The following is a 6,000-nucleotide window of genomic DNA, read 5'->3' on the forward strand; positions in this document are numbered from 1 at the left end:
AAAAGACCCTGGAAAAATGACCCTGTATGATGAAATTATTGACCATCAACTACTACATTATTTCTTTCAGGAAGATTTTCTTTCTTCCTTCCCCAAATCTCTCCTTGGTTAAATATCACTATCCATTGCATATAATCACCTACTTAAAGTATTATTTAAGGTTATTTTCATTCTTAAGTAAATATATCTAATGTTTCAATGTAAGCATTTTTATCAAGGTCCAGCAGTAAAAAGCACTATCATAATATATTGAACACAGAAGGTGAAAACAAAGAAGAAATAAGATGTGATGTTAGCTAACATAACATTACTTGAGAATGTACTACATGTGGATAAAGTTATACAAGTGTGGTAAGTCACAAATTCAAATGCACACACACAAACATTCACACAAAATCTCTTTTAAGAAATCTCATAATATTATTATATTATTATGTTTTCCCAAGTCCCATGACCTATCTAGTCTAAGATACTTGACCCTTCTTTGGTGTTAGGTGTAGGTTCCCTTGTATGAGATTCTCAAAGAATTAATAAAACTGTTCATTAAAAATCCCCATCCTCATGAGATACTAATCCCTTTGAGAAAAAGTTAAAAAAGAGAGGGGATATGAGATGATAAAATGAACTAATTTCAACTGAAGAAGTAGAAACTAATGGATCAGAAGCTCAAGGTACAAATGGCACAGATTTCAATCTATTGCTTACAAATTTTTATAAAAATCCAAGGAGGAGGAGACTTTGGATAGAATTCAATGGGTTAAGGGCTTGTTCAAGAATGAGGACCCAACTTTGGATCCCTAGCATCTACAAAACAAATAAACAACCAAACAAAAAATAGTGTATTAAGACTCATAGCAATGGTGGAGAGGGTGCTTGAACTAGCCTTTCTCTGAACTCATATTGGTGTCTACCCTAATTGTCATCATAGAACCTACATCCAGTGACTGATAGAAGCAAATGCAGACACCCACAGCCAAGCACTTGGCCAAGAACCTGAAATTCAGTTGAAGAGAGAGAGAGGAAGGATTTGTAAGAGCAAGGGGGTCAGAATCATGATGGGAAAAACCACAAAAATAGCTGACCCAAGCTAAGGGACTCTGGACTGACAGCTGGGAAGCCTGCATGGGACCCAACTAGGCCCTCTGAATGTGGGTGAAAGTTGTGTGGCTTGATGTGTTTGTGGGTCCCATGGCAATGGGACCAGGACTTATCCTAGGTACATGAACTGGCTTTTTAGAGTCCATTCCCTAGGGTGCCATGCCTTACTCAGCCTTAATATGGGGGGAGGGACTAGGTCCGGCCCCAACTTGGTATGCCAGCCTGTGTTGACTACCCAAGGAAGACCTTACCCTCTATGAGGAGAGGATGGTGATTGGATGGGGGTAGGTAGGAGAAGCGGGAGAAGAGGAGGGAGGGATAACAGGGGTTGGTATGTAAAAGGAAATTTTAAAAAATTTAAATAAGAAATTATAATAAAATAATAAGTAAAATAAAATGTCTATGTGAATACTTAATGAATATACAAATAAAGTGATTTTCTGTTGCTTAGTTTTTTATTCTTTGACAATTTTGTGTGGACTTATAAGTATAATATACTTTAATCATAGTCACTTCTCACTGCCTTCTCTCCCTTCAAGAACAATTCTTCTTCCCAACAAAACCCTCTACTGAATGTGCATCTTAATGGGAGCTCATGCCTTCTTGTGGGGAGAAGTTGGGGGTGGGTTTTAAGGGGGAGCCTGGGGGGTTGGGAGGAGGGAAGAGGGGGATCTTTGATTGGTATATAAAATGAATGAAAAATTTTTATTAATTAAAAAAAGAACATTAACAAAAGGAAACTTCACAGTATCTGTATCAGTGAAGAATATGACTCCTCCTCTCCCAGAATACATTAAATAGCAACAGTTCCTGTAGAATGGGAGAGACCTCACTTCATCCACAAAGAAATGTTGATAGGTCCAGGTAATCCAGAAAAAAAAATCATTTCTCTACACTTCTTCCCATCCTGGGGCTCATACTTTTTGTTTTTCTGTGATATATCCTTAAACTCTGGGCTCAATTTTAGGCTGAGCACTCAATAGTCCTCTTTACCTACCCATTTATCCACAGATGATTCTGTGAACTAATCATTGCCAACTACAAAAAACAAGTCTCTCCAACCAAGACTGTGTTAACAAAAATCCATTCACATAAATGCAAATATTTAGAAAACAACTTGACAAAATGTCCGTTTAACTAAATAACAGTAATGGATTTTCCCGGGACCTATGAACTTCCCAGCTATTATTTTATTTCCAGATTTACTCTACAGGTAGGGGTGGGGCTCAAGACAAATGGGAAAGCAGTTACTTAACCCCAATAACACTGATGACACTACTTCATCAACGGGCACGACAAGCCTGTCAATAGATGCTGTAAATGACAGGCATCACAGAAAGGTAAGATAATTATTTAATTTTCTCCCCTAGAAGACTGAATAGCACTTCAAGCAACATGAAAGCTATGCCCCAGGGAGGATGCCTCCAGCTGAGTTCCACCTTCATTTATGTATCTCTCTTCTGAAACTAAAGCATATGCCTCCTTCATGCAATAGAGCTTTACTACTTTGTTATGGTAGGAAGTTGAGAATAATATCAATACTCTGTGTTTTAGGATGCCTCTTGATCTCCTTAATAAAAAAAAAAAGTCAGGAATATATCCCATGCTGAGCTTTGAAATATTTGTTTGTTTAATATCTTACTCCTTCTATTGTTGGATTTTCTCTCCATGAAGAGGCTTTTCATTCAAACAAATATTCTTAAATTATGTTACAAAATGGTCCTTTTCTGTGTGTCTTGTTTTTTTGTTTGTTCGTTTGTTTTTGAGGCAGTTCCCTACTTTTATTTTTATTTAGACAATAAAACAGTACCACATAATTTCTTTGGTGAGGTATGTATCTGAACACTTAACATTTTTTTATTAGCTGTTTGTATTACCTTCTTGAATAGTAACTTTGACCCATTTTCCTTTCCACTGAAACTTTAATGTTTTATCACATCCCTGAATGAATTTTAATTGAATATTTTTTTGTGGGTGACACATTCTACATTCAAAGGTTTGTGATATAAAACAGTCGCCCTGGCCTCACACAGCCCCGACCACAGAGATGACCTGTGCATAGGTGTTTCTTCTGGTATTTTCTCTAAATGACATGTCATTTCTTCCTCTATGTCTTTAATTTACTTTTTTAAACTTATTAATATGCAATTTATACACAGAATTTGTTCATGTCTTAACTGTGCAGTTTCTTTTCTTTCCAAACTGTGGTTAAAAACAAAGTTTAGCGTCCAAAAGATGCTCAACCACACCACAAGGACATTTGCTCCACCATGTTCATATCAGCATTATTTATAATAGTCAGAACCTGGAAACAAACTAGATGCCCTTCAACAGAAGAATAGATAATTCTTAAACATAAGAATGGATACAATGTAGTATTATACAGCAGTAAAAAACAATGTCATCATGAAATTTGTAGGCAAATGGATGGAACCAGAAAAAATATTCCTGAAAGACAGACACGATATGATATGTACTTACTCATAGTGAGCGTTAGATGCAAAGCAAAGGATAACCAGGCTGCAAACCCCAGAGAAGCTAGGTAGAGAGGAGGACACTAAGAGGGACACACATGGATCACCCTGGAAAGGGAAGTATGGTCTGTGTATTAATAGCTCACACCAAGCCAATCAACAACATGGCAGAAAGCCTCATAAGAAACATAACATTAGCAAGCAAGAAAGACACTGAACAGTCTGTAATTAAAGCATGCAAATTTCCATGCCCTGCCCTGTCTTTTTCTCTTATAATGATTAAATGTATTTTGAGGATCATATGAATACATATGTTAGGTCAAGTGTGTACGAACTAAGTAAAAAGAAACCAAAGCTCTACAAACTGATGAACAAAACTGTACGTTTTTTCACTCTGTCTGACTGGAGCTTGTTTTGTCCTAGTTTGCTGTCAGCTTTCATAATTCTACTCTTTTCTGGAGAGGAAACAGAGGGCGAGTGGATCTGTGGGGAAAGAGGAGACAGAGTCAGCTGGTGGAGTAGAGGGAAGGGAAACTGTGGTTAGGATGAATTATATGAAAGAAGAATCTATTTTTCAATTAAGAAAATAAAAAAATAAAGAATGAAATCTGTTGTCTATTTTAAATTGAATTTATGTGTTCTTTGTATATTTTTTGTCATAATAGCATGTTGTGTTTCTTCAGATTGTAGCTAATGTTTTCAAGTGCTTTCTATATTTTTTCTCATGGCATGTATTATATGTCTTGATAAAATACAATTTATCTTGTCTTATGAAAGTTTAGTATAAACTGATCCAATTGTAAGCATTATTTCCCTGAATTTGTGGGTTTATATTGCAATGTGTGGAGTTATTTGAAAATATTTAGGACTGACACAGGAGCTTGAGAAAATGGCTAGACTTATGTATGAATCAATGTTCTTGTTTTTCAAACCTTAATGTTCAAATACAATCCTCATCAGTTCTCCAGTTACAATATCTCAAAATCACTTCATTCTATCTTTACCACTGTCTTATGGGAAGCACTATCTGAATACTGTAGCACTGATGACTGGGTTGAAAGTTTTAGTGAAACAATTATTTATCTATATCTTAAACCTAGTATCTGTCCTTATTACTGGAATACCCAAATAGAAGAATGAAAAGGAGTTAGCATATTATTTGGCTACATATAATACATGTCTACTTCAATATATTACTGCAAAAGTTGGATTTAATGGATTTAATGTAGATATGAACACATGTACTGTATGTTCTCTCTGTGGATTATTATTATAATACCCAGAAAAACATTACAGTATAGATCATTTTGAAAATGTACACTTTTTGTGTTTGCCCAAAAGATTTTTTTTGCTTGTTTAACCTTTATTTGACCTGGAGAAGGGATATGATATCAATGATGCTAATTAGCTCATACAGTACATGTAAAAATTTATAATTTCAAGTTTTGCTGGAGCTGCCAAAGTATCTCTGGGGAAAAGGATGATCAAAGAAACTAATTAACCATTGATGAATAAAATAGTGTATCAGAGGAAGAGGTATATTGTATTTAGGTCCCAGTAGCCTCTGAGTGAAAGTAAAATGTCATCTACATATAGATCATGTGTCCCTGATAAGAACAGAAAGAATCATCTCAGGTATGCTAGTTTCCTTCTTCATTCCTTCATGTCTTTCTTTCTAATTTATTTAGTAATCATTTATTTATGTTTAAATAAATCAGCTTTCATTAAAATACTGAGCAATTGTTATTGAGGGATGTGTAAGTGAGCAACTCATGCAGTTAAACTTAATATATAATCTAATTGGCAATGATATTTTCTTGTTAGTACTACGAGTGTTTGAATGACTTCACTTGTTAATTTATAAACACTTTAAAGAGGATTTATTTGTTCATATTTATTCTGAAGCCATCAGTAAATCGTTATGTTGCAAATAATCTATAGTAATAATGTACATGTAATTTAAATTGTGTTTCATTAAATAATAATACAATTAACAATCGAAAGTTAGTTAAATATTAATTCCAATATTTCAGTATAAAAAAAGGAAGAATCACATTTCCATATGCATCCCAATATTTACACATCTAAGGACAGACAGGCTCATAGGAGTCTGGCAACATATATATGAGTGCAAACATAAAGGAGAGAACTAGACACCTGTAACTTCAGAAATTTTTATTGCATTTTTTCATTTACATTTTAACAACTAAGCTAAGAACTAGTAAAATCTGCTATTTCATGTCTTCTCACTTTCCAATTGTTTCATCATTTATCATTTGAAATCTGGTAAATTTAACAAAGAGATTAGAAAAATCCTGACAAAGCAGTAAAGGAATGTGGTAGAAAATGTTTTCAAAATACAATTGATTGTTCAATAAAACATTGACACTAAATTATCATCAGAATGATTTCCATTTATTAATGTATA

This window comes from Peromyscus maniculatus, chromosome 4 (genome assembly GCF_049852395.1).
Source record: "Peromyscus maniculatus bairdii isolate BWxNUB_F1_BW_parent chromosome 4, HU_Pman_BW_mat_3.1, whole genome shotgun sequence".
Lineage (NCBI taxonomy): Eukaryota > Metazoa > Chordata > Mammalia > Rodentia > Cricetidae > Peromyscus > Peromyscus maniculatus.